Source organism: Salarias fasciatus, chromosome 15 (assembly GCF_902148845.1).
Source record: "Salarias fasciatus chromosome 15, fSalaFa1.1, whole genome shotgun sequence".
Taxonomy (NCBI): domain Eukaryota; kingdom Metazoa; phylum Chordata; class Actinopteri; order Blenniiformes; family Blenniidae; genus Salarias; species Salarias fasciatus.
In genome coordinates this window covers 2,177,744-2,205,117 of record NC_043759.1, presented here as the reverse complement: position 1 = coordinate 2,205,117, position 27,374 = coordinate 2,177,744, and the positions used below count along the sequence as shown (strand labels likewise).

Below are 27,374 nucleotides of genomic sequence, written 5' to 3'. Positions count from 1 at the left end.
GGAGGGCGGCGGGGTCATCGGCCTTAAAGGGGAGAGACAGCTGGATGTCGTCTGCATAGCAATGGAAGGATATATTGTGTTTTTTGATGATATCTCCTAAGGGCAGAATATACAGGAGAAATAAAATGGGACCCAGGATGGAACCTTGAGGCACCCCACAGGAGAGGGGGGCCACAGAAAAGGTGAAGTCTGTCAGCTGAACAGAGAAGGTCCAACCAGACAAGTAGGAATGGAAAAACTCCAGGAGTTGCACCTTTGATGCCCAGGCGTTCGAGGCGAGACACACATGCATGCACGTACACACACGCACACACAGCACGCAGCGTGCAGAAGTGGGAACATGAGAGATGTTTGACTGAAAATGAAACAAAAATTAACGATAGAACAGAAGCGCACAGTGATAGATGGTGATTAATAGAAATAATATGTTTAAAAAAGATTTTTTTTTCTTTTCTTTTTTTTTTTTTTTGTGGAAAAATGCCATTTGCCCTGGGTCCGCAGCGAGGTGTGCCGCGGTCCGGTCGTGGACCGCGGTCCGCTAATTGAGGAACCAGGATCTAAAAGAAGAAAATTAAACATGTAGTCAAGTCAAGTGTAAGAAAATGTTCATTATTCTCAACTGTAGTTAAAACTTCAGAAATGCATCATAAGATATAAGTTTCTTATGTGCATCAAAACTATATATGAAACTTCCTGAGCTTCATTCGCCTCATTTTAAAAGGTAAATATGCTTTGTGGTTCCAGACCAAACTGACTTGCTGGAAAGTGACAAAAATGGCTCTTTTCGTCAAAAAGGTTCATGGGAACAGATGCAGGGAAACTTTCCAAGAGAGCCCTCACTCTAAATGACAGGCTCTTTCACTGAGAAGGAAAGGCACTGCGCCGTCTGCAATAAATGAGACGGCAGAATCATCCTGAACTGCATCTCTGCTTTTGTTAAAATGTTGATCACATTTCTCCTATTTATTGTTCATTAATTTCAAGTGAGCACCTGTTACAAAGACAAAAAAATCTCATTGCTGCTCTTAATGTTCTTCACAGTGTTTGCACTTGTCAGGACCCTTTGGCCCCGCCCCCCCGGCTATGTCTCCCATCCTCTCCTGTGTCTGCCTCTCCTCATGTTCTCCCAGCCAGTGGCCTTCGCCGTGCGCTCACCACCCTCACGAGCTGCACCTGTGTCTTCTCCATTGAAGCCCTGCTCTCCTGAGGTTCTATGAAACCCAGAAGCCTGCGTTTGAGTCCATCACCCACCGACATATAACAGCACGATGTTCTTATTGTGCTGTTGCCTTTCATGCAGAAGTTCCAGAGCTTTGTCATGGAAACAGTTGAGTTGTTTGCACTGTTGAATCGTACACTTGCTTATTGATTTTGTAGAAGCAGTTTCTGGCTGTTGAAGCCCTTCATTTTTTTTCTTTTTTTTCTTTTATGGAGGGTTGGGTGAACTGTTAATATTTCAATATAGGAACGTCTTGTTACATAAAACTGACTCCGTTCTTGTAAATGCAATTCAACATTTAGGATTTTGAATTCACTCACATTTTAAACATTGAACCAACACATTTGGACAGTTAGGAAATCAAGCTGTATTGACAGACTTGAAATGAACAGAGGGACAGAGTGAAATTCCATCAAAGTAACATTTTATAATAATATTAGCATTAAGAAAACAGTTTGGAGTTACAGCTGAAAGTCAGGTACACTGGAGATGATAAAATCACCTGAAAACTTCACAATAAATTGGTATTACATGAAAAACAGTGTTGAAACAACATGATAAGTTTTCATCAGTCTGTGACTGAAAAAAGTATGGTTTGACAAAATGCTAGGATAAAGGGAAAGGGACGTAGATTCTCAGAGCTTTCTTCATCAGCATATATCACCGTCTCTCCTTAATCTCCACCAGGAACCTGAGAAAGAGAAGATGGACATTACTGATCAGAGCTTCACATGGACTCATCGTGAGGATCCTTCTACCATCTTTCAGCTCAGATATTTGTTGCTTTGAAACTTTGATCCACTGAAGAAATCACAGATTCAAACATTGAGATTAATCTTTTGTCATTGTTCAAAAGACTGCTGGCATCCGTCAGCACTTTGAGACAGTAATCCATGTCTTTATTACATCTCAGCTGGATTACTGTAATGCACTTTATGTTGGAGTCAGCCAGTCGTCCCTCACACGTCTCCAGTTGGTCCAAAATGCTGCAGCGCGGCAACTAACTGGATCAGTGAGACGGAGAACATCACTCCAGTCCTGGCCTCCCTCCACTGGCTGCTTCTGACCTTTAGAGTCCATTTTTAGATTCTTTTATTTGTTTTTAATCCCTGAATGGTCTGGCCCCGCCTTCCCTCTCTGAGCTGCTTCACCCCGACACTCCTGCTCGGTGCCTCAGATCAGCTGATCAGCTGCTCCTGGAGGTGCCCAGGTCCAGACGGAGGCTCGGAGGGGACAGAGCTTTTCCTTTTCTTTTATGTCTTTTTCTATTGTTGTCATTTGTTTGTTTTAGATTAGCAGTTCTTACAGCATTTTATCTTGCACTTGAACTTGTATTTTTGACTTTGTACAGCACTTTGTGCCAGCAGTAGCTGTTTTTAAAGTGCTATATAAATACAGTTGAGTTGAATAAATCTCTCCAATCTCCACCTTGGTTACAGCTGGTTTGCACCAGAAGTAGACCGATTTAAACCTGATTTAAACTCGAATTTTCAGTCAAATTGAAATAACATACACCGATAACACTTTCTAAAGTCCTTGGTGACAGACCAGTTTGCTGATGGTTGAAGCTCATTTTAAACCGGGTTTACAGCTTATTTCTCTCTGGTTAACATCCCGATTAGACATAAACTAAAATGCCTCTACAACCAAACTCCAGCTGATTTCCAGTCGGTTTTCTTCAAGTTCTCACCTTTGGTCCTTTCCCACCTGATGATGATCACCACAGCTGTGATCAGGAGTACAATCAGACCCACAGCGACAATCGAGTGCATCCACCACGAGCCTGGAAAGACAATAGCAAACCGATGAAAACCTCTGGAAGATCTCTTTTCAATGTGATGACCCATCTGAGCCACTGAGTAAACTGGACGCTTCTTTTGAAGACCAAAAGTACAACACAGCACATTTAACTGATACAGTAAATGGAGTCGTTACCTTGTGGACCTGCTGAAGCTCCACTGGTTTCAGTTCCAGCTGATTTTGTGAAGCTTTCTGGTTTCATTGTTGATTTCGTGTCACCTGAACAAAGAAAATCAAGAGAACGCAGAACGGATCAGATTTCATTCTCATTTTTAAATCTTGACTTTTCAAACTGATAAATCCATCAAAGAAACTCTTCTTTTGCTGATTGGAGTCTTTGTTTCTGACTGGGCTCACCTGAGGGTCGAGGACTGAAACGAAACGTTTCTCCTGTTCTGTTGTCAGTCACTTCACAGCTCAGGAAGTGTGTTTGTGGGTGAAGATAATGTGACTTTTTAAGAGTCACAGTGGCAGAACATCCATTCTTTTCTGTCTTTATCTGACTGTTGACTTCATCAATATCCTGATCTTTGATCGTCCACTTCACTTCCAGTTCACAGTTTTCCTGTATAGACGTCACGAAGCATTTCAGTGTCTCCTCGTCATCGGAGTCATGTTCAGTCACGACTGAAAGAAAAAACAACACAATGAGACAAATTAGACATTTTTCTGTGGTCACGACTGTTGTGAAGGTTCAACCAGCTTATGAATACTCACTGTTGACGATAGACAGATCCACGAAAGACCAGCTAACTAGAACGGGTTGCTTTGAACTGTCTGATTTGAATTGATCACAATAATAATGACCAACTTGCTTTTCTGTGACTTTCTTCAGAATCAGAGAGCAATCTGCTGCAACTCTCAGTCTGTCTGATGTTATGTCACTGTAGTCTTTAATCTTCCCAAGTTGAACCAGATCCATGATATTAGTGGTTCCAGCATAATAGTACCATGATGTTCCATTACAGTTCCGTTGACCCTCCAGCTTATGTTGACAAGTCAGAGTGACGTCCTCTCCTGCTCTCTGAACAGATGCAGCCACTGCTGAGGAAAAAGAAGAAAACTCTCAATTTTTCCCGTAAAACAAACTAATAGCATAAACTCACTACTTTGTATCATGATGTTTCACGGTGAACGATTATAACTGAAGACATAATTTATCAACCATTCAGTAACTTTTCAATTATTGAAGCTTGTAAAGTAACTCCACTACCTTTGGAAGAAGTAACTAATAACCAGTGGAGGACTGATTCTGAGTTACTTCTACAAAACTGACCGAGTGTTGAAGTTTTCTGAGTGAAACTGAGCGGATTTTTTTTTTTTTTTTTTTTTCCCTTGTCCTGTTCGGCAGCTGGGGCGTGCAATATTGTATGATTGTAGCCTTTTACTATCTGAACAGATTTTAATGTTAGCAGCAGGACGAGACTGAGTCTCCTCCTGCTGCTGCCTTTATTTAAAGCTGGCATCCGGCATGGCTGCCGGACAGGACCGGGACGGAAACGCTCAGAGAGCAGGAACAGAAAGAGAGAAAGATAAAGAGAGGGAGAACGGAAGGGGGGGGGGGGGGGGGGGGGGGCACAACCTATGTACAAAGTCACAATACAAAACAGTGTTGTCGACGCACCACACGCAACCTAGAACAATCCCAAACCCCCAATCTAGACAACACCAAAACAGAGCCGACAACCAACACAGAAAATTACAGAACCATACATACATTTTTTTTTTTTTTCCGAACCATATTAGTGAACAGACCAGGCCACAAAAATAAAAGGAGGTGTAGGGGAGGAAGGAAATGCAAGGACACCACAAACCCTTTTTTTTTTTTTTTTTTTTTTTTTTTTTTGAATATAGCTAGTCGTAACTAGTAGTAAACTCGGGGCGTGCATCAAGAGAGGTCTGCCACAGATCACCATTATTCTAACCACCACAAGAAGACAAGGTAACCGAGTATGTGAAGAGTGATTAAAGATCAACGTGATCATGTGAATATGATGGTGACAGTGATGGTGATAGTGATCGTGCATATATGACCTCTGACCTCTGAGAAGGCCAGAAGCAGGCCAGAGAGGCCCTCAGAGCCCAGACAGCCGGCGGACATCACAGAGCCCGGATCCAAGCCGCCCCCCCAGGCAGACGCCCACGCTCCAGTCCAGAAACGTGGCAGAGGAAAGCCCCGGCCGGGGACCCCGGCAGCCCCAGGGCCCGGGGCCCGGGCCCCGCGGAGCCACGACCAGCAGGAGCCGGTCCACCCCGGATGCCGGACGCCCGGGGCGGGCAGGGCCGAGAGCCCAAGGCCCAAGAGCCCAGGAGCCAACCCCCCACCCCGGGCGGTGGGCCATGACCCACCCGGGAGAACCAGCCCACACGGGCGGCTACCCACCCCAGGCCAATACACCCCCCAGCGCTCCGGCCATGCACCCCGAGATCCAGGGCATCACCCCCCCCCCCACGACCCCCACCCGGAACCCAACCCCCCGTCCACCGCCCGGCCCACCCCTCCCACCCCCTGTCCTCTCCCGCCTCACTACCCCCCGCCCCAACCCAACACTCATACCCACTCACTCATACTGACACACACACATGCACACACACAACCACTCATCCCTAAACCAAACGCACACACACACACACTCACATTCCAACACACTCACACACTCTCACGCACACGCTAACAAGCACGCACACACACACACACACACACACACACACACACACACACACACACACAGTCCACCCTACCCCAAACACACTCACATTCCCGCGTCATCCAACTGTCACATCCTGTGGGAGACACCCCCGGAAGGCAAGGGAACACCGAACCCCACATCCAGGACCCCCCGCCACCCACAACTGCCGCCCCCACCCCCCCACCCCACCGCCGCAGACAGGTATGCACCCCCCTGAGCCAGCAGCCCCCCAAACCACAGCCGCTCCAAGCCCCCGGCCTGTGGGGAAAACAACAGCCCCCCCCGCCCCACCCCCCACCAGAAGGAATCCGGAAACGGGGGCGCAGAAGAGCCCATTGCCCTCCCCCCCCCCCCCCCCCCCGTCTCGTGAGTGTTGATGGAGTATATGTTGTTTGCGATTAAAATTTGAGGGTCAGTAACCACACCGTGCCGCGAGTGAGGCCAAACGAGCAGTCTCATCTACCTGAACAGCCCCACCCCCGACACATCGCGCCAAGAGAGATATTTTCCAGTAATCTGAGCACTTACCTGCAGACTGAAGCATAAAGAGGTAAAATAGAAACATTTCCACAGGTCTGTCTTCAGCCGTCGTCTCGCTTCGTCTCACTCAAGTTGTCGTCTCACTCTGGTTTTAAGCTGATCGGTCCACCCACTACAGTTTCACTAATTTCACTTCCTCATCTTTGCTTGAGTAATGTTTATTTTGTTGTCTAGCTGACACAAAGTCTGAACATCTGCATGAGATGACGAAATCTGCACAACCAAAGCTGGTCATGACCTGTGGTGTAACAGAGGTTTACGAGGAATTCTGGAGACAAACCTCACTGAGAATCCTCTGCAGAGCAAAGGAGCACGCTCAGTGGATGGAGAGTGGCAGCGATCATGCTGCAAAACTTACAAAAACTGCTGTGGTACTCCCCTCAAAGCGGCCCAAGATGTGAACACCGCTCTGGTGGAGTGGCAGCACATGTCTGATGGTAGATGGTGGTTCAACGCCTGGTAAGACTGGCAAATGGTGTTCACGGTCCAGTGGGATAAGCACTGCCTGGAGGGAGCACCTTTACGAAAAGGACAACGGTCAGTCTTAGAGTGACATTCCTAAAATCTGGATGCCACCTCAGGCACGATGGGCTGATTGACAAAGTGTGTACCTCACCCACGCGTTTCGCCAAGGTAGTGGCCAATGAAAATGTAGTCTTGCGTGGCCCCCACTGTCACTCCACTGTTATCAAGGACTCACAGGGAGGCTGACACAAGCCCTCCAGCTCTAACTGCAGGTTTCATGCTGGAGCCTGTAGGACACTCGGGGGATGAAGCCTCAGAGCTTCCGTGAGAAAGCCAGCACCAGGTGGTGGCTCACAACTGTGCCATCTGTAACTCCAGCATGTCAGGCTGCATGATTCGGGCCTCTCAGTAGCCAAACACATTCGCGTAGCCGATGAGGATTGGAAGGCCAAACCTGATGCCCGTTATGGGACAACAGACCTCTCCTGTTGGGGAGGCACCACAGTTCACTGTGAGAGAGTCTGCACAGCACGGGAAACCATGCTTGAACTGTCCAGAATGGGGCCACCAGCAACAGCATGTGACCCTCCTGAACAATTCTCTGTGGTGTCCGTCAGATCAGAATGAACAGTGGGAAGGCATGATGGAGGCCTTTTGCCAAGGCTGTGCTAGTGCATCTAGGTCCCAGACCACCTGAGAGGTTGCTGGGAGGCCTGCAACATCGGAGCCAACCAAGCGGTGCCGGAAGACGGCTGAGGTGTTGTCTGACTGAACGTGCTCTCCCCTCGGGTTTGGCAAAGAAAGACAGGACTCAGTGCTGCTGAACTGTTTGTGTTGTTGAGGACATGTTTCCCATTTCCACTGTAGACTCTGAAACTTTCAGTGAGCTGTCTCTGAGAAACTCTGGCAGAAACCATTCTGGAGGTCGGAGACGGCCCGTCTCAGATTTGCATGATTCTGGGTTTATCGACTCTGTGTGAAGATGGATAAAATAAGGCTAAAGTCATTTTTGGCCCAGGAAGTTTTTCAGAGGAGAAAACGGCTCTCTCAAAGTAAGGCCTCAGAATCAGCTGAGAAACTGCTCCCGTTGGATTCCATATTAAACTGAGGTATTTTGAACTTCCTGTTCTTCCAACACAGCACCTCCAGTCAAGATTTTACAATGCACTCTTGGAATCAGATGCCTCAAATTTCAAAATTTAGAGGATGTTCCATGGAACAGTTCCTCTATTTCTCTATCTGGAAATGTAACATCATGTCCTGCACGATCGAACCTTTTCATCATAGATGGCTTCTCCAGAAAATGCTTGTCATTTAACATTTTCTAGAAGGAATTGTAGTTGTGCAGTCATTGCCATGTCGTTTCTCCTGGTGTTTGAATGTAAATGATGTCAAAACTCAATGCAGCTTTACACAGGAATCCGTTTCCACACATGGAATATTGCAATCTGTACCACTTCTAACAAACAAAAGCCATAGAATACAATAATGTTGTTTCTACAAATCACAGAAGTTGTTTCTCAGTCAGGAGCAGTTCTGACATCAAGACTGCGAAACACATGGCGCTGCATTTCCTGTTGTAGAAAAGAACAGAGGAAGGGTTCCACAGAAAGGCCTGTGCGTTTTAAAACTTAGTTTCAGTAACTTTCTCTACTTTTACGTCATCTGCCAATATTCTGAACTCGCTGTTCTCCTGATTACCAGACGTTTTACTTTTAGCTTGGTCTGAACATTCTTTAGCTCTCTGAATAAAATTGGATTTGATTTGATGGATGAACTCTGTTAGTGCAGTGATGTGGGTCTCTGTGATCTGAATCCACTCTGACTTTCAAACTGCAGTTTGTTTGTCAGTAAATGTGTCCAATCTGTGGGAATAAAAGCTTTTTCTAAAGCTTTGCAGATTTGCTCAGTCTGTGAGTCAGTATATTGAAATGTTATCACTTCAGTGGTTATCACCACTGTGTGTGTGTGTGTGTGTGTGTGTGTGTGTGTGTGTGTGTGTGTGTGTGGGAGTGAGGAAGAGTGTCTGCGGGTTCTCACTCTTTTAAGGTCAGCTCACTTGCTAATGAGCTCTGGAATGGCACAGGACTTCCTTCAGAATATTCATAGTTTCATTAATATTATCTTTCTCGAACATAATTTCCAGTACTTCTCTCTCTTCTCTTATATCCTGTTGTTGTTTGCTCAATTTCTTTCTTCTTATCACAGAGAGTGAAAAACGGAGTTAAATTTCGTGTTTGTCATGAACAAACTTGGCCAATAAAAGCTGATTCTGAGGTTCAGTGATTGTGGCTAAAAACTCCATTATCACAGTTTGAACACCACTTAGAAGATTCAAAAAGAGCTGCAGAAGAGGGCTGGAGCAGGACTTTAACTCAGTTCATGTGTCCACATGAAGGAGGAGGAGGAGGACACAAGCATCTCCTCACACCAACAGCTTCAGTCACAAGTGAATCCTTCATTGAGTTCATTTAACTATTTACTTCTCTGACTTTGTTCCTGCTCTAACATACAATTTTTGCTGCTGGACCTCATATATAAAGGTGTGTGCCTTTCCAAATCAGGCCGAATGAGTTGAACTGACCACAGGTGGACTCCAGTCAAGTTGGCTTCACAACAGCTGAGCTCAGTTCTGAGAGTCAGAGCAACGGGAGGAGACGCTTCTGTATATTTCAGAGTTTCATTTTCAATATAATTTTACAAAATTTGAAAAACTAAAATTCTCACTTTCTCATTATGGGGTATTGGTTAAATATAGCTAAGATGGAGCTTCTTTGAAAAGCTTTTCATTAATGACAGAGTTTTCTACGTTCAGCGACGACTGCTCCCTCCTTCACCTCCACACACCGGGTGGAGCGAGGCGCCGGTTGGTGTTTTCAGAGGTGTGTGGTTTCACAAACGGCCTCTCTCCCTCCATCACCGTCATGTCAGTTCAATCAGTTCATTCAGCTTCAGTCATTTAAATCAGACCTCTCCCCAGTCACCACAGGTGTCCCCCAGGGCTCAGTCCTGGGGCCCCTCCTCTTCATCATCTCCCTCCTCCCCCTTGGCCATATTTTCCGCAAACTCAACATTCAATTCCACTGCTTTGCGGACGACACCCAGCTCTACCTCTCTTGCAAGCCCAGTTTCACGCTCCCACCCCCCTCCCTCATCTCCTGCCTCTCTGACATTAAGTCTTGGTTCACTGCAAACTTCCTCCAATTAAACAGCAATAAAACTGAAATCCTCCTGGTTGGCACTAAATCCACACTTGCTAAACTTGACAGTCTTTCTCTTCCCATCGACAGCTCCTCGGTTTCCCCCTCCCCTCAGGTCAAGAGTCTGGGTGTCGTCCTCGACAGCACTCTTTCTTTCCAGTCCCACATTAATTGCATTACTCGGTCCGCTTACTTTCACCTCCGCAATATCAATGGCCTCCGTCCCTCCCTCACTCCTCACGCTGCCTCCATCCTTGTCCACAGCCTTGTAACCTCCCGTATCGATTATTGTAATGCTCTCCTCTTCGGTCTTCCACAGAAATCACTCCATAAACTTCAACTGGTCCAAAATTCAGCTGCTGGAATCATCTCAAAGACCCCTTCTCACCACCACATCACCCCCATCCTCCAGCACCTGCACTGGCTCCCGGTCAAGCATAGGATTCATTTCAAAATTCTTCTGTATACTTTTAAGGCCATCAACAACCTTGCACCCCCATGTCTGTGTGACCTCCTCCACATCTCCACTCCAGCTCGCTCCCTCAGATCCTCCTCCTCCATCCACCTCACCGTGCCCCCCCTGCTCGCCTCAGCACCATGGGGGGCAGGGCCTTCAGCCGCTCTGGAACTCTCTCCCCCCGGACCTCCGTAATCTGAACTCTCTGTCCCTCTTCAAGTCCAGACTTAAAACCCATCTGTTCAGATCTGCATACTCCACTTAGTTTTCTCCTACTATTCTCAAATCCTTATCGTCATTATTTGCTGTGTTGCTACCTATGATTTTATTTTATTATTAGCATTGTTCTTATCATTGTTGTTTTAATCTTGTAAAGTGTCCTTGAGTTCCCTGAAAGGCGCTTTGAAATAAAATGTATTATTATTATTATTATTATTATTATTATTATTATTATTATTATGTCAGTGAGTTATTTTTTATGTCTTCATGAGGGAACAATATACAAATTTTATACTCTTTTCTTTTTGAACACCTTGAGTTCATTTTCATTTTTCAATTCATTTACAGCAAAGAGTGAAAAGAAAACAAATGAAAAGAAAACACAAACAAAACCAAGCAATTTCAAAAGATATTTGGTGTCTCCTGTCACGTCTCCTGACGGGTCACCAAATAAAGAAAATGAAAACTTAATGGAATTCACAATCCCACATTTTTTTCAGTATATTTGAAATATTTCACCAAAACAGCAGATGGTGGTGATTGGCTCCATCACTCACACAGGAACCACGTCTCGAAGCAGAATGTTTTCCCATCTTAGGAGCAACGCCAACATAGAACAGGAAGTTGAACTGGTATCTCGGCACATGCTTTCCCATTGCTCTTCAGCTATTTTGGAATTCCTTTCTTTCCCTATTTGTCTTTAATATAAAGTGCAGTATTTCCTCATCCCTCTCCAGTCCCTTGGTAGATTTTCGAATTGGGTGCTTTGGGGTGCCACTGCATGCTTGTTCGTGTTGCTGTTTCTCTTGTCTGAAGCTCTTTTGGGACCCGTTGTTGTAACTGAAGGTATCTGAAAAAAGCCTCACTTTTCTGTCATGTCAGAGGGAGTCATTGTTGGAGTAAAGACTCATCTGATTGTTTTTGTGTCTTCAGCACCAAGGACAGCGCTTCAAATGAGGACAACTTCATGCCATTAAAGAGGTTTTGTTCTACTCTGCTCTTGTCATGAGGTGAATTGCTGTCGGCCTCTTTATGGAGAAAAAATATAAACCCCAGTCCACACTGCTCCATTCATAAAACTTGAACTAGTGAGAACTTCTTGTTCATGTTGTGTTTGTGTGTAGCTCATGGCAGCCTGATGAGTGATACAGCATGTGATGTGAGATACAGCAGGAACTGGAACAGTGTTAAAAAAGTTACAGAACATTCGCAATTAGTCACAGTTTTGCTTTTAAAAAGTGCTCCTCAATCAATGTGTGGAGTGCTTCAAGACTCCATGGAGTGCATGCTGGAGGAATTTCTCATTTATAAACCGTGCTCATGCACAGATATGTGCGTCCTGAGTGCGCACGGCGTTCGTACAAGCTTTTCCAGGCAAAGTGCTGAATTCATCAACTTGGATTTGTGCTTTGAAACGAGTGAAAATTTAAGCAAAACTCAGACCAGGAGGATACCCAGAATCCACAGGTAGAACAGTGAAACTTTGAATTTACATTTTTGCGCATTTGTATTTTTGGATGAAAAGGAAATGTTCCATTTCAAATGAAAGAGATAAAGTTTCAAGATTGCTTGCAAAGAAAGTAAGTGTCTGCTGGTTCGCTGGAGTCGGTGCACTTCTGTTGTATTGTCTTTGCCCATTGTGAAAATGTGTCTTTGAAATATTGAGTTGAAGTGTCTGAGATGGACAGTCACTCTGGATGCTGCTGGTTTTCTTCCTGTTGGTCCTGTTTTCCTACTCTTTCATCAAGCAGTGGTTTGCAGACATTGAGTCATTTTGAAGCAAGTTATTGCCACTGAATTAGAAATCTCGACTTTTTGGATTTGACCTTTGACCCTTTCTGTTTGCCTGCAGAGTAAAAGGGCCTAATGGGGACTCCTGTGATCCTGCTGACGGCAGCTCTCAGAGGTCGACTCTCTCCCAGGGACTCCCCGCATCCACTGGCCAGCTGATGGGTGAAGTGAAGAAACGGTGTTTATTTCAGGCCAGTTTTAAACTTTGTTTCATGGATTCTTTGTTGAGAAACGTGTTCCTTATCCTGACCCCAGTCTGAGAAGTAGAAGACAGAGCTACTCTGAGGTTCATTGGTGTGTCGAGGCCGAGCAGCGTGACGAGTGCCCTGCTGGTCTCAGTCCTGTCCAAAGCCGTCAGACATTCAGTCCTTCCCCAGTGAACGACTCTTCTTCACCGAATTTCTCCCACAACACAGAAGTAAAAACTACAAAAGGCAAATTTAGCTTATTAGAGAGAAAGCACAACCCCTCTAGTCCCATCCCAAGTTGAAGGCAACCATCCCAAAGGTTTAGTGTGGGAAACTGTGCAGAATGAAGTCTGTTACTGATGAGGAGATGGAGCAGGTCGCACAGAGTCTCATCAAGAGACATCCACGTTTCACAGACAGGGTGAACACGCCTGTGGAAACGTGGCTGATCAGAGGTGACAGTGAACTCTTGAAAAAACAAATCAAAACCAAAAAAAAAACAAAAACAAAAGGCAAAGTGCAGTCAAAACCGTTGAGAGAGCCGAGGTGAATTTCTGCCCGTCGTACCCATCAATCAGCAGAAGCTGAGGAGAGTCGGAAGCTGTGCAGAGAGCTGATCCAGAGGAGCAACAGAGAAGCTGTGAATCTCCAGATGGAGAAGACTTTGAGTCTCAGAAGACATGGAGTCGTTCGTGATGCACCAACGTTGAGTTCTGCCGATTGAAGTCAGTGAGGTGACTCATTTCTGGATTTTCTGTTCCTCTAGCATGCCTGATGGTTTATCATTAATTTATTTGTGCATCTTTTTGTCTGTTTTAACTTTTTTCCATTTAGTTGTTTGGCTTCTCTTTCATTTTTCTCTTTTTCATTTTCATTTTCTCTTTCTTCTTTTGCATTTTTCTTCACTGCCCCCACCACTTAAAACTGATGCTCATATGATGATAAAACCCAATGTTGATTGAGAAACGACAATGCAGGACTCAAAAATGAATTAGGAGACCAATCAAGACCCTGTCTTCCAGTGTGATGATGTAGATGCTGGATGAGAGTGTATCATGAATAGAGTGTGTATTTACATGGGTGGATCCAGAAAACCTGCACGGGGCGATGTGGTTTATACTGGATCAGTTTGTACTTATTTCCTCCTGTCTTGTTCTACTTTACAATTTGGGAATAAGTGATGAATTGATCTTGGTCATTGCACAGCCTTGCTGGCCGATTTATTAATATTCCTTTCTTCTTTCTCCAGTTGCAGGGGTGTCCACGCTCTGTCCTGGACGCCTGCCGTCCTGCATGTTCCAGCGTTCTCCAGCTGCAGCACACCTGATTGCAACGAGGGACTCAGTGGGCGTTTTTTTAAAAGCTTCAGGATGATGTTGACATGAGATTGAGGAAGCAGGGAGGAACCTGAAACATGCAGGAAGGCAGCCCTCGAGGACCATTATAGGTCTTGGTTAATAGGTCTTAATAACCTACCTTTGTGGATGAAGAGGACACTGAAGACACGACTGCTGGGATTTAAATTCTTAAAGAACATGCTCAAAGTGATGAACCACAGGACACTGGAACTGTCCAAGAAGGCAACAAGCTGCTGCAAGGTGTAGACCAGGGGTGTGCAACCTGCGACTCTGGAGCCACATGTGGCTCTTCAGTCCCTCTGTGGCGGCTCCATGAAGCCTTCACAATATGAAATATGAATAAACATTAAACTTATTTTGACTATGTTTACACACCTCAGCACGATTCAAAATGATAAGTCACACTTGGTTCAAAAGAGTTTCAATAAAGTAAAATAGGTAAAAATAGCTCAAACAAGAAATAGAAAAAAAAAAAGAATGGCTTAAAAAAAAAGCTGAACTGTGCAGAATATCTAAAACAGGGGTCCTCACATACAAATCTTGAAGGTCCACATTTGTTTTTTCCATACAAGCATGGATCCATTTATTAATGTGGGTCATGTACAAGGCAGGTCGAAGGTCATAAAGGTGGTGTTCTTTTGTCCAAACAAAAATACAATGCACATTCTGATTAAATAAAAATAAATTAATAAAACATTTTCTTGATTTAAAATAAAAATACACAAAAATGTGCAAGTACAATGTTTACTCATGTACACTAAATAATTCACAAGATGTCGTTAAGGTGCAAACAACTATTGACAGTACATTTTGTCACTGTAAAACACTGCTGAACAAAAATGAAAACATGTGAAAGTATTACAGTGCATGTCGACATGTACAGAACATAAATGACAAGCTCTGTCATGAAGGTGCAAACATAATTATTGAGAGTAACTTTAACTGTAAAACACTGCTCAATGAGAGAAATGACATTTGGGCTTTGAACTTGGGCACAAACGGTGTGATGGCCACGCGGAGACACTTCCCCTGTAGCTTGAGATTCAGGTCATTGAGATGAGAGGTTCTATCTGCCAAAAATGCCACAGCCTCCATTTTCCCAGCATCTTCCAAATACTCCATGAACTGCTTTGCTTTTGCGCTCTTTTGCTGTGACAGAAACACTTGCAGTTCTTTCCTGATTGCCCAAAACCGCTCCAGGACCTTGCCTTTGCTCAGCCATCTAACGTTGCTATGCAGGAGCAAGTCATCACAGGCTGCCTCTACCTCTGTCAGGAATGTGCGAAGCAAGCGATGCTGCAGTGCAGATGATGCTCTCAAGAAGTTTGAGTTTCATCATTGTTGTCATGACTTCTGAGTAGACTTCTCCAGGACGTGCATAAAGGACAGACTGGTGGATTATGCAGTGATAGGATATCAGGCCAGAGTGTTGTTCTCTCAGACGCGAAACCAGTCCTTTCTCTCTCCCCAACATGGCTGGAGCTCCGTCAGTAGCAATTGGCACAACTTTCTTCACTTCTATCCCTTTTTCACTCAGCATTTTTGATATTTCTTTATAAATGTCTCCCCCCTTGTTTGTCCAGTGAGGTTTGTCAGACCCAACACATCTTCAACAAAGTCCCCCTTAACCTCATCAAAATATCTGACAAACACCAACAACTGAGCTGTGTCAGTTTTGTCAGTGGACTCATCCACAGCGAGGGAGACGCATTCAGCGTTTCTTATACCGTCACAAAGCTGTTTACTCACATCATCAGCCAGTACTTCAGTGCGTCTTGTGGTTGATGAATCTGAGAGTGGGGTTTGTTTGATTTTTGTTGTCATTTCCTCCTTTTCTTTTCCTTCGAACATTGCTGCCATCACTTCAGTCAAACACTCTTTTATTATTTCTCCATCAGAGAATGGCTTCTTATGTTTGGCCAACACCCACGACACTCTGAGTGAGCACTCTGTTGCAATTTGTTGTGTCATCGAGTTAACAATAACCTTGCTTGACTCTTGGTATGACTGCTTCAACCGGTTCATTTCTCCCCTTCTCAGTTCTGATTTAGGAGGAACCTTCTCTTCTAACACTCTTCAAAACTCTTTAACATAATGGCGTTTCACATTTTCACTTTTTATCAGAGCAACCGTCTTTAAGCATATGAAGCACATAGGTTTGGTACTTGCAGGTGGTAAAATGAACGCATATTTGTCAGTCCATTCCTCATTGAAACAGCAATTTTCATTGTCCACTTTTCTTCTCTTGGTGAACTTCGAGCATGCCATGTTGTCAGAGTCGGTCTTCTACTGGTGGCTTGTAAACAAACAGCGTGCAAAGTGCCGGTACGATTCGTGTTTCACACTGTTGCGGTCCGTCCAGTCTTGCTAGCAGCATGCACGCTCTCTCAGCCAATCAGCGCATCGTTGTCATAGAGACGACAGCCCATAATATCCTGTCACCCAGGCAACAGCCAATCAGCGCTGTCTCCCTCTTCTCTCAAACACACACGTCAAGTCAAGTCAACTTTATTTATAGAGCACATTTACAGACGGCTTCGCCGCACCAAAGTGCTTCACATAGTGCAATAATAAAAAAAAAAGACACAAAAACGTCCATAAAAGTCCAAATTCATGAAAAGAATCAATAAAAGCAAACTAAAACCTAGTTGAAGGCCAGCGAGAAGAGGTATGTCTTCAAGTGAGATTTGAAAATCCCTACGGACTCGGCTGCTCGGATGTGGGGGGGAGGGAGTTCCAGAGTCGAGGGGCCGCTATAAAAAAGGCTCTGACCCTCCGAGTTTTCAACCTCGACCTGGGGATGACAAGAAGGCGTTGGTCAGCCGACCGTAACGCTCTGGATGGGGTGAAGGGTGGAGAAGATCAGCCAGGTACGGTGGGGCAAGGTGGTGCAGACATTTAAAGACTGTTAAGAGGATTTTAAAATCAATGCGGTAGCGGACGGGGAGCCAGTGGAGGGAAGCGAGAACCGGGGTGATGTGAGCGAGTTTTTTGGTGCAGGCGAGGAGTCGAGCGGCCGAGTTCTGGACTAACTGCAGGCGGTGAAGTTGGGTTTTTCCGATGCCGGTGTAAAGACTATTGCAGTAATCCAGGTGAGATGTGACAAAGGCGTGCAGGGCCTGCTCTAACCCTGCTGGGGAAGGTACGCTTTAATCTTTGCCAAGGTCCTCAGGTTGAAAAAGCTTCTTTTGACAACTGCACTAATCTGCTGTTCAAACTCAAAAGAACTGTCTAAGACCACGCCCAGATTCCTAACAGCTGACTTACAGTTACCGGCGAGAGAACCCAGGGTGTTGGTGTGAAGTCCTGGAGGGGTTTTGCCAAACACAATGACCTCTGTCTTCTCCTCGCTGAGGTTGAGAAAGTTAGCTGTCATCCAAGCCTTAATGTCCAACAAGCAGTTTTGCAGAGGCTGGAGAGCGGCGGGGTCATCGGCCTTAAAGGGGAGAGACAGCTGGATGTCGTCTGCATAGCAATGGAAGGATACATCGTGTTTTTCGATGATATCTCCTAAGGGCAGAATATACAGGAGAAATAAAATGGGACCCAGGATGGAACCTTGAGGCACCCCACAGGAGAGGGGGGCTGCAGAAGAGGTGAAGTCTCCCAGCTGAACAGAGAAGGTCCTACCAGACAAGTAGGAATGGAAAAACTCCAGGAGTGCACCTTTGATGCCCAGGCATTCGAGGCGAGACACACATGTATGCACGTACACACACGCACACACAGCACACAGCGTGCAGAAGTGGGAACATGAGAGATGTTTGACTGGAAATGAAACAAACATTAACGATAGAACAGAAGCGCACAGTGATAGATGGTGATTAATAGAAATAGTATGTTTAAAAAAGATTTTTTTTCTTTTCTTTTTTCTTTTTTTTTGTGGAAAAATGCCATTTGCCCTGGGTCCGCAGCGAGGTGTGCCGCGGTCCGGTCGTGGATCGCGGTCCGCTAATTGAGGAACCAGGATCTAAAAGAAGAAAATTAAACATGTAGTCAAGTCAAGTGTAAGAAAATGTTCATTATTCTCAACTGTAGTTAAAACTTCAGAAATGCATCATAAGATATAAGTTTCTTATGTGCATCAAAACTATATATGAAACTTCCTGAGCTTCATTCGCCTCATTTTAAAAGGTAAATATGCTTTGTGGTTCCAGACCAAACTGACTTGCTGGAAAGTGACAAAAATGGCTCTTTTCGTCAAAAAGGTTCATGGGAACAGATGCAGGGAAACTTTCCCAGAGAGCCCTCGCTCTAAATGACAGGCTCTTTCACTGAGAAGGAAAGGCACTGCGCCGTCTGCAATAAATGAGACGGCAGAATCATCCTGAACTGCGTCTCTGCTTTTGTTCAAATGTTGATCACATTTCTCCTATTTATTGTTCACTAATTTCAAGTGAGCACCTGTTAAAAAGACAAAAAAATCTCATTGCTGCTCTTAATGTTCTTCACAGTGTTTGCACTTGTCAGGACCCTTTGGCCCCGCCCCCCCGGCTATGTCTCCCATCCTCTCCTGTGTCTGCCTCTCCTCATGTTCTCCCAGCCAGTGGCCTTCGCCGTGCGCTCACCACCCTCACGAGCTGCACCTGTGTCTTCTCCATTGAAGCCCTGCTCTCCTGAGGTTCTATGAAACCCAGAAGCCTGCGTTTGAGTCCATCACCCACCGACATATAACAGCACGATGTTCTTATTGTGCTGTTGCCTTTCATGCAGAAGTTCCAGAGCTTTGTCATGGAAACAGTTGAGTTGTTTGCACTGTTGAATCGTACACTTGCTTATTGATTTTGTAGAAGCAGTTTCTGCCAGTTGAAGCCCTACATTTTTTTTCTTTTTTTTCTTTTATGGAGAGTTGGGTGAACTGTTAATATTTCAATATAGGAACGTCTTGTTACATAAAACTGACTCGGTTCTTGTAAATGCAATTCAACATTTAGGATTTTGAATTCACACACATTTTAAACATTGAACCAACACATTTGGACAGTTAGGAAATCAAGCTGTATTAACAGACTTGAAATGAACAGAGGGACAGAGTGAAATTCCATCAAAGTAACATTTTATAATAATATTAGCATTAAGAAAACAGTTTGGATTTACAGCTGAAAGTCAGGTACACTGGAGATGATGAAATCACCTGAGAACTTCACAATATATTGGTATTACATGATAAACAGTGTTGAAACAACATGATTAGTTTTCATCAGTCTGTGACTGAAAAAAGTATGGTTTGACAAAATGCTAGGATAAAGGGAAAGGGACGTAGATTCACAGAGCTTTCTTCATCAGCATATATCACCGTCTCTCCTTAATCTCCACCAGGAACCTGAGAAAGAGAAGATGGACATTACTGATCAGAGCTTCACATGGACTCATCGTGAGGATCATTCTACCATCTTTCAGCTCAGATCTTTGTTGCTTTGAAACTTTGATCCACTGAAGAAATCACAGATTCAAACATTGAGATGAATCTTTTGTCATTGTTCAAAAGACTGCTGGCATCCGTCAGCACTTTGAGACAGTAATCCATGTCTTTATTACATCTCAGCTGGATTACTGTAATGCACTTTATGTTGGAGTCAGCCAGTCGTCCCTCGCACGTCTCCAGTTGGTCCAAAATGCTGCAGAGTGGCTACGAACTGGATCAGTGAGACGGAGAACATCACTCCAGTCCTGGCCTCCCTCCACTGGCTGCTTCTGACCTTTAGAGTCCATTTTAAGATTATTTTATTTTATTTATTTATTTTTTAATCCCTGATTGGTCTGGCCCCGCCTTCCCTCTCTGAGCTGCTTCACCCCGACACTCCTGCTCGGTGCCTCAGATCAGCTGATCAGCTGCTCCTGGAGGTGCCCAGGTCCAGACGGAGGCTCGGAGGGGACAGAGCTTTTCCTTTTCTTTTCTGTCTTTTTCTGTTGTTGTTATTTGTTTGTTTTAGATTAGAAGTTCTTACAGCATTTTATCTTGCATTTGAACTTGTATTTTTGACTTTGTACAGCACTTTGTGCCAGCAGTAGCTGTTTTTAAAGTGCTATATAAATACAGTTGAGTTGAATAAATCTCTCCGATCTCCACCTTGGTTACAGCTGGTTTGCACCAGAAGAAGACCCGATTTAAACCTGATTTAAAGTTGAATTTTTAGTCAAATTGGAATAACATACACCGATAACACTTTCTAAAGTCCTTGGTGACAGACCAGTTTGCTGATGGTTGAAGCTCATTTTAAACCCTGTTTACAGCTGATTTCACTCTGGTTAACATCCCGATTAGACATAAACTAAAATGCCTCTACAACCAAATTCCAGCTGGTTTCCAGTCGGTTTTCTTCAAGTTCTCACCTTTGGTCCTTTTCCACCTGATGATGATCACCACAGCTGTGATCAGGAGTACAATCAGACCCACAGCGACAATCGAGTGCATCCACCACGAGCCTGGAAAGACAATAACAAACCAATGAAAACCTCTGGAAGATCTCTTTTCAATGTGATGACCCATCTGAGCCACTGAGTAAACTGGACGCTTCTTTTGAAGACCAAAAGCACAACACAGCACATTTAACTGACACAGTAAATGGAGTCGTTACCTTGTGGATCTGCTGAAGCTCCATTGGTTTCAGTTCCAGCTGATTTTGTGAAGCTTTCTGGTTTCATTGTTGATTTCGTGTCACCTGAACAAAGAAAATCAAGAGAACACAGAATGGATCAGACTTCTTTGTCATTTTTAAATCTTGACTTTTCAAACTGATAAATCCATCAAAGAAACTCTTCTTTTGCTGATTGGAGTCTTTGTTCCTGACTGGGCTCACCTGAGGGTCGAGGACTGAAACGAAACGTTTCTCCTGTTCTGTTGTCAGTCACTTCACAGCTCAGGAAGTGTGTTTGTGGGTGAAGATAATGTGACTTTTTAAGAGTCACAGTGGCAGAACATCCATTATTTTCTGTCTTTATCTGACTGTTGACTTCATCAATATCTTGATCTTTGATCGTCCACTTCACTTCCAGTTCACAGTTTTCCTGTATAGACTTCACGAAGCATTTCAGTGTCTCCTCGTCATCGGATTCATGTTCAGTCACGACTGAAAGAAAAAACAACACAATGGGACAAATTAGAATTTTTTCTGTGGTCACGACTGTTGTGAAGGTTCAACCAGCTGATAGATACTCACTGTTGACGACAGACAGATCCACGAAAGACCAGCTAACTAGAACAGGTTGCTTTGAGCATCTGATTTGAATTGATCACAATAATAAAGACCAACTTGCTTTTCTGTGACTTTCTTCAGAATCAGAGAGCAATCTGCTGCAACTCTCAGACTGTCTGATGTTATGTCACTGTAGTCTTTAATCTTCCCAAGTTCAACCAGATCCATGATATTACTGGTTCCAGCATAATAGTACCATGATGTCCCATTACAGTTCCGTTGACCCTCCAGCTTATGTTGACAAGTCAGAGTGACGTCCTCTCCTGCTCTCTGAACAAATGCAGCCACTGCTGAGGAAAAAGAAGAAAACTCTCAATTTTTCCCGTAAAACAAACTAACAACATAAACTCACTACTTTGTATCATGATGTTTCACGGTGAACGATTATAACTGAAGACATAATTTATCAACCATTCAGTAACTTTAAAATGATTGAAGCTTGTAAAGTAACTCCACTACCTTTGGAAGAAGTAACTAATAACCAGTGGAGGACTGATTCTCAGTTACTTCTACAAAACCGACTGAGTGTTGAAGTTTTCTGAGTGAAACTGAGCAGATTTAATTAAAACAACATGTTGGTCTCCTGAAATACATCAAAGTGAAAACTGAAGTGGTGTTTGAGAAATATTTTCCAGTAATCTGAGCACTTACCTGCAGACTGAAGCACAAAGAGGTAAAATAGAAACATTTCCACAGGTCTGACTTCAGCCGTCGTCTCGCTTCGTCTCACTCAAGTTGTCGTCTCACTCTGGTTTTAAGCTGATCGGTCCACCCACTACAGTTTCACTTCCTCATCTTTGCTAGAGTAATGTTTATTTTGTTGTCTAGCTGACACAAAGTCTGAACGTCTGCATGAGATGATGAAATCTGCCCGACCAAAGCTGGTCACGACCTGTGGTGTAACAGAGGTTTACGAGGAATTCTGGAGACAAACCTCACTGAGAATCCTCTGCAGAGCCAAGGACCACGCTCAGTGGATGGAGAGTGGTGGCGTTCATGCTGCAAAAGTTACAAAAAGTGCCGTGGTACTCCCCTCAAAGCAGCCCAAGATGTGAACACCGCTCTGGTGGAGTGGCAGCACACGTCCGATGGTAGAGGGTGGTTCAACGCCTGGTAAGACTGGCAAATGGTGTTCACGGTCCAGTGGGATAAGCACTGCCTGGAGGGAGCACCTTTACGAAAAGGACAACGGTCAGTCTTAGAGTGACATTCCTAACATCTGGATGCCACCTCAGGTATGATGGGCTGATAGACAAAGTGTGTTCTTCACCCACACGTTTCGCCAAGGTAGTGGCCAGTTAAAATGTAGTCTTGCGTGGCCCCCACTGTCACTCCACTGTTATCAAGGACTCACAGGGAGGCTGACACAAGCCCTCCAGCACTGACTGCAGGTTTCATGCTGGAGCCTGTCGGGCACTCGGGGGATGAAGCCTCAGAGCTCCCGTGAGAAAGCCAACACCAGGTGGTGGCTCACAACCTGGAGGCCCTTTGGTCAAGGCTGTGCTAGTGCATCTTGGTCCAGAGGTTGGTGGTTCTCCTCAGAATAAAGCAATTGGACAGTGAGTCGGGTCCTCTGAGGCAACCCATGCCCTCCCGAATAGACCCCAAATCCTGTGCAGCGCCCCCGGGTGGAGGCACCACTCTCCTGGTGGAGGACTCCGATGGGAGAGGAAGTCTGCTGGCAGGTTCAGGCCCCCGGCGGATACATGGCCCACAGGCTGGGTCCCAGCCCACCTGAGAGGTTGCTGGGAGGCCTGCAACATCTGGGCAGACCCAGCGGTGTCGGAAGACGGCTGAGGTGTTGTCTGACTGGACGTTCTCTCCCCTCGGGTTTGGCAAAAAAAGACAGGACTCAGTGCTGCTGAACTGTTTGTGTTGTTGAGGACATGTTTCCCATTTCCACTGTCGACTCTGAAACTTTCAGTGAGCTGTCTCTGAGAAACTCTGGCAGAAACCATTCTGGAGGTCGGACACGGCCCGTTTCAGATTTGCATGATTCTGGGTTTATTGACTTTGTGTGAAGATGGATAAAATAAGGCTAAAGTCATTTCAACTTCTGAATCAGACTCCTCATATTTCAAAATTTAGAGGATGTTGCATGGAACAGTTCCTCTATTCCTCTATCTGGAAATGTAACGTCATGTTCTGTACGATCATCTGTGAACTTTTTGATAACAGATTAATCATAGATGGCTTCTCCAGAAAGTATTTGTCCTGTAACATTTTCTAGAAGGAATTGAAGTTGTGCCATCTTTGCCATGTCGTTTCTCCTGGTGTTTGAATGCACATGATGCCCAAACTCAATGCAGCTTTATACAGGAATCCGTTTCCACACATGGAATATTGCAATCTGTACCACTTCTAACAAACAAAAGCCACAGAATACAATAATGTTGTTTCTACAAATCACAGAAGTTGTTTCTCAGTCAGGAGCAGTTCTGACATCAAGATTGCGAAACACATGGCGCTGCATTTCCTGTTGTACAAAAGAGCAGAGGAAGGGTTCCACAGAAAGGCCGGTGCGTTTTAAAACTTGGTTTCAGTAACTTTCTCTACTTTTACGTCATCTGCCAATATTCTGAACTCGCTGTTCTCCTGGTTACCAGACGTTTTACATTTAGCTTGGTCTGAACATTCTTTAGCTCTCTGAATAAAATTGGATTTGATTTGATGGATTAACTCTGTTAGTGCAGCGATGTGGGTCTCTGTGATCTGAATCCACTCTGACTTTCAAACTGCAGTTTGTTTGTCAGTAAATTTGTCCAATCTGTGGGATAAAAGCTTTTGTTGTTGTTTGAGTAGAGAAGCGAACCTGTTATTATTGCCCTGGTTGCATTTTTTTCCATCATGATGTTTAGTTCGACTGTTTCTCCCTTGTCGATTGAGAGGACTCAGTATGGACAGAATCATTTTCAGATGTAGTCAAACAGCTGTGATGTGGTCAAAAGCTTTTTGAGGTCGAAAGTTCATGATGTTACATGTTGCTGGTTTGAGTAACAGTCTGTCTGTGCTCAGTCTGTGAGTCAGTATATTGAAATGTTATCACTTCAGTGGTTATCCCCACTGTGTGTGTGTGTGTGTGTGTGTGTGTGTGTGTGTGTGTGTGTGTGTGTGTGTGTGTGTGTGTGTGTGTGTGTGTGTGTGTGCGTGTGTGTGTGTGTGTGTGTGTGTGTGTGTGTGTGTGTGTGTGTGTGCGCGCGTGTGTGTAGGAGTGAGGAATAGTATCTGTGGGTTCTCACTCTTTAAGGTCAGTCCACATACCATATTGGCCCGAATATAAGACGACTCCGATTATAACACGACCCCTATTTTTCAAAGATTATTTTGTGAAAAAAAATGCTGAAGACAAATAAGGTCACTCATAAAACAACTTTTTTATTATACAATTATTATAAACTCAAAAACTCACAACTGAGATAACATTTCACAAGATACAAAATGAAAAAATATTACTAAAGTGCTGAATAAAAAATATATTCTCTTTCTCAAAATAAGAAACAATAAGCAACAAACAAGAAGCCTCAAGGGGTCAAAACTGCATAAATGATGTAAATAACTTTCCAGTGCCTTCAGCTGAATCATGGCTCTGGTGGTGGACATTCCGTCTTTCCGTTTTTCATTGACGTATTCACTCACCCTTCTATCAGTCTCTCTGAAGCGTCGGTCTTGGGACCACGGAAAGCTTTTCTCTTTTTTCTGTGCTCTCCAATATCGAATGAGGCGCTCTGCTACACCATATCTCCTGGCGGCTTGGCAGTTGTTTGATGACTCTGCTGCGTTGATCACCATCAGTTTAAAGGACCTGTATCATGCTTTTTTAGCTCGTCCAAACCCTATTACTGGCATAAACATGGTAACAGTTTATTTTTGGCGCTAAGGAAAAGTCATTTTGTGTGAAATAAAAGATTTTCGGAGGTTCATTCTGAAACCCGGAAGAGAAAACGCTCTGTTTCACTGAAAATCCCGCCTCTCCCCCTGTGGACTTTGACTGACAGCGTACTTCAACCAATCGGAGCTGCGTTAGCGTCTCTAAGGGTTAGCTTTAGCTCTTTAGCTTCTCTACACGCAAAGACACACGAAAACATCTTTTCCTGTTAGAAACTCACCAAGCGCAGACCCTTCAGACTCATCAGACTCTTGCTCTTGCTTGATTGTTGCTTTCAGATGATGGTTAAAGTTTATATCCGTGATCGGAGATACAAAAAGTGGCAACGCTGATTGCCGAGGGCCAGCAGAGGCGGGGGGGAGGGGTGTCTCCTCAGTGGAAAATGCGAATCAGCTGCTGCTGGTCAGAGGACAGTGGGCTGTTGTCTGCGCGGGGGTGGGGTGGGAGAAGAGTGGTGGGGAGGAGTTCAACTTTGTGACGTACTTAGGTTTGAAGAGTTTCAAACGAGCTGTTTTCTACTTGAAGGGAGGGGCTGCTGTAGAGAGCAGCAGACTGAGAGAGATTACTCAGACATGCGTGGATGAAAGGAAATAACATTTTGGGGCTGGTTTTAAAGGGAATTCAACTTTGGGGCATGCTAAAAACCCTAAAAAGTGGATTTTGCATGATATAGGTCCTTTAAAGTTGGTATCATAGCTTCTCCTCTGTTGTTGCTCAGTTGTCCAGCGTTCAGCCCCTTTGTTCCAGCTGATCCGTTATTTTTCATCAGATCATTTGATCTCATGTCATCGCTCCACTCGCTCCATCTAGCGGCGCGGATGGGTATTGACCATCTACCGTAAGTCCGCGATTATAACACGACCTCACTTTTGAGGATGCAATTTCTGGAAAAAAACATCGTCTTATATTTGGGCCAATACGGTATTAATGAGCTGTGGAATGGCACAGGACTTCCTGCTTTTCAGAATGTTTATACTTATATTTATTTTCCCATTCTATCATATCACTTTCAGTACTTCTCTCTCTTGTCTTATATCCTGTTGTTGTTTGCTCAATTTTTCTTCTTATCACAGAGAGTGAAAAACTGGAATCAAATTCCTTGCTTTTCATGAACAAACTTGGCCAGTAAAAGCTGATTCTGTGGCTAAAAACTCCATAATCACAGTTTAAACGCCACTGAGAATGTTTAAAAAAAAAGCGACAGAAAAGGACTAGAGCAGGACTTTAACTCGGTTCATGTGTACATGTGAAGGAGGTGGAGGAGGAGGAGGAGGACACAAGCATCTCCTCACACCAACAGCTTCAGTAACAACTGAATCCTTCATTGAGTTCATTTAACTGTTGACTTCTCTGGCTTTGTTCCTGCTCTAACGTGCACTTTTTGCTGCTGGACCTCATATCACTAGAACTTCCAGGTTTTTCTTGCCTACCTATACATTCTAGAGAGGGGCCAAATGGCCCCTGATTTTAAATGCGCAGCTCATTGGCCACTGTTGGCCCTTCTTTTCATTTGTAAATGCAGCCGATACCTTCCAGCTTCTTGGTTCATGCAGACCTCTGAGGGGGAGAGGGAGGCTTGAAATGAAAAGAGCCAGGAACGACTGAGAGCTTTCCTCTGGAGGATGGCAGAGAAGATTCTTTCCAAACACAGTGAACTTTTTTAGTCATCAGATATCGTCTAAAAAACTACTGACTGTTTCTAACATTTTTTCCACACCTGTGATTCGGCTTTGAACATGTGTGGTTTGAGTGGTGAGAGTTCGCGAGCCATTGAAATATTGTTCAGATATCCTGTTTTGCAATGAGAGATAATTACCTTCCTTTTTACTTTTGTTGGGACAGAAAAGCATTACCAAAACTAGTTTTGATAAACTGCAAGTCTCAGGTTTTTCTCCTCTACCTATAGAGGAATAATTAATTCACCAACACAGCGGATGCGTGAACCTGACTGCAGAAAGAGCCTCACTGACCAGTTGTTGTGTTTGTCCTGATCTTGTCAGCTGGCAATGTTGTGATAAAATAATTTATGCTGCTAAATTAACATTTGTGACTGGGAGACATTTTAATGAGCCATACGGATAAAGAAGGGGAAGAAATGGCTCACATTTCAGTGGCCGGTGGCTCAACACGTCTGTTTCTTTCAGTGCATTCTCAAGTAAGCTCTGAGTTTCACTTGAATTTACAGACATTACAGTGAGATACGATCCCAGATGGACCGGTCCATTCTGGTCAAAATACTGTTGTAATACAATTTTTAATATGCAGATATGGTTCACTCCTTTTTCCTACATTTTGCTGTGAATGACATGTTTTGTTGCCACGGCCCACAGACAGAGGACAGGAGGCTTATTTCTGTGTCTTTGTG

At 44.3% G+C, this 27,374-nt stretch overlaps 1 long non-coding RNA gene across 1 annotated transcript; it reads right to left on the bottom strand.

The window, feature by feature from the left end:
• Nucleotides 1-2,907: 2,907 nt before the first annotated feature.
• On the bottom strand, nt 2,908-4,051 carry LOC115402464 (uncharacterized). Its single transcript, XR_003933112.1, has 4 exons — nt 3,737-4,051; nt 3,377-3,646; nt 3,155-3,238; nt 2,908-3,002 (listed from the first exon to the last, which is right to left on the bottom strand). It is a non-coding gene; the product is annotated as an uncharacterized LOC115402464 (long non-coding RNA).
• Between the last annotated feature and the right edge of the window lie 23,323 nt (nt 4,052-27,374).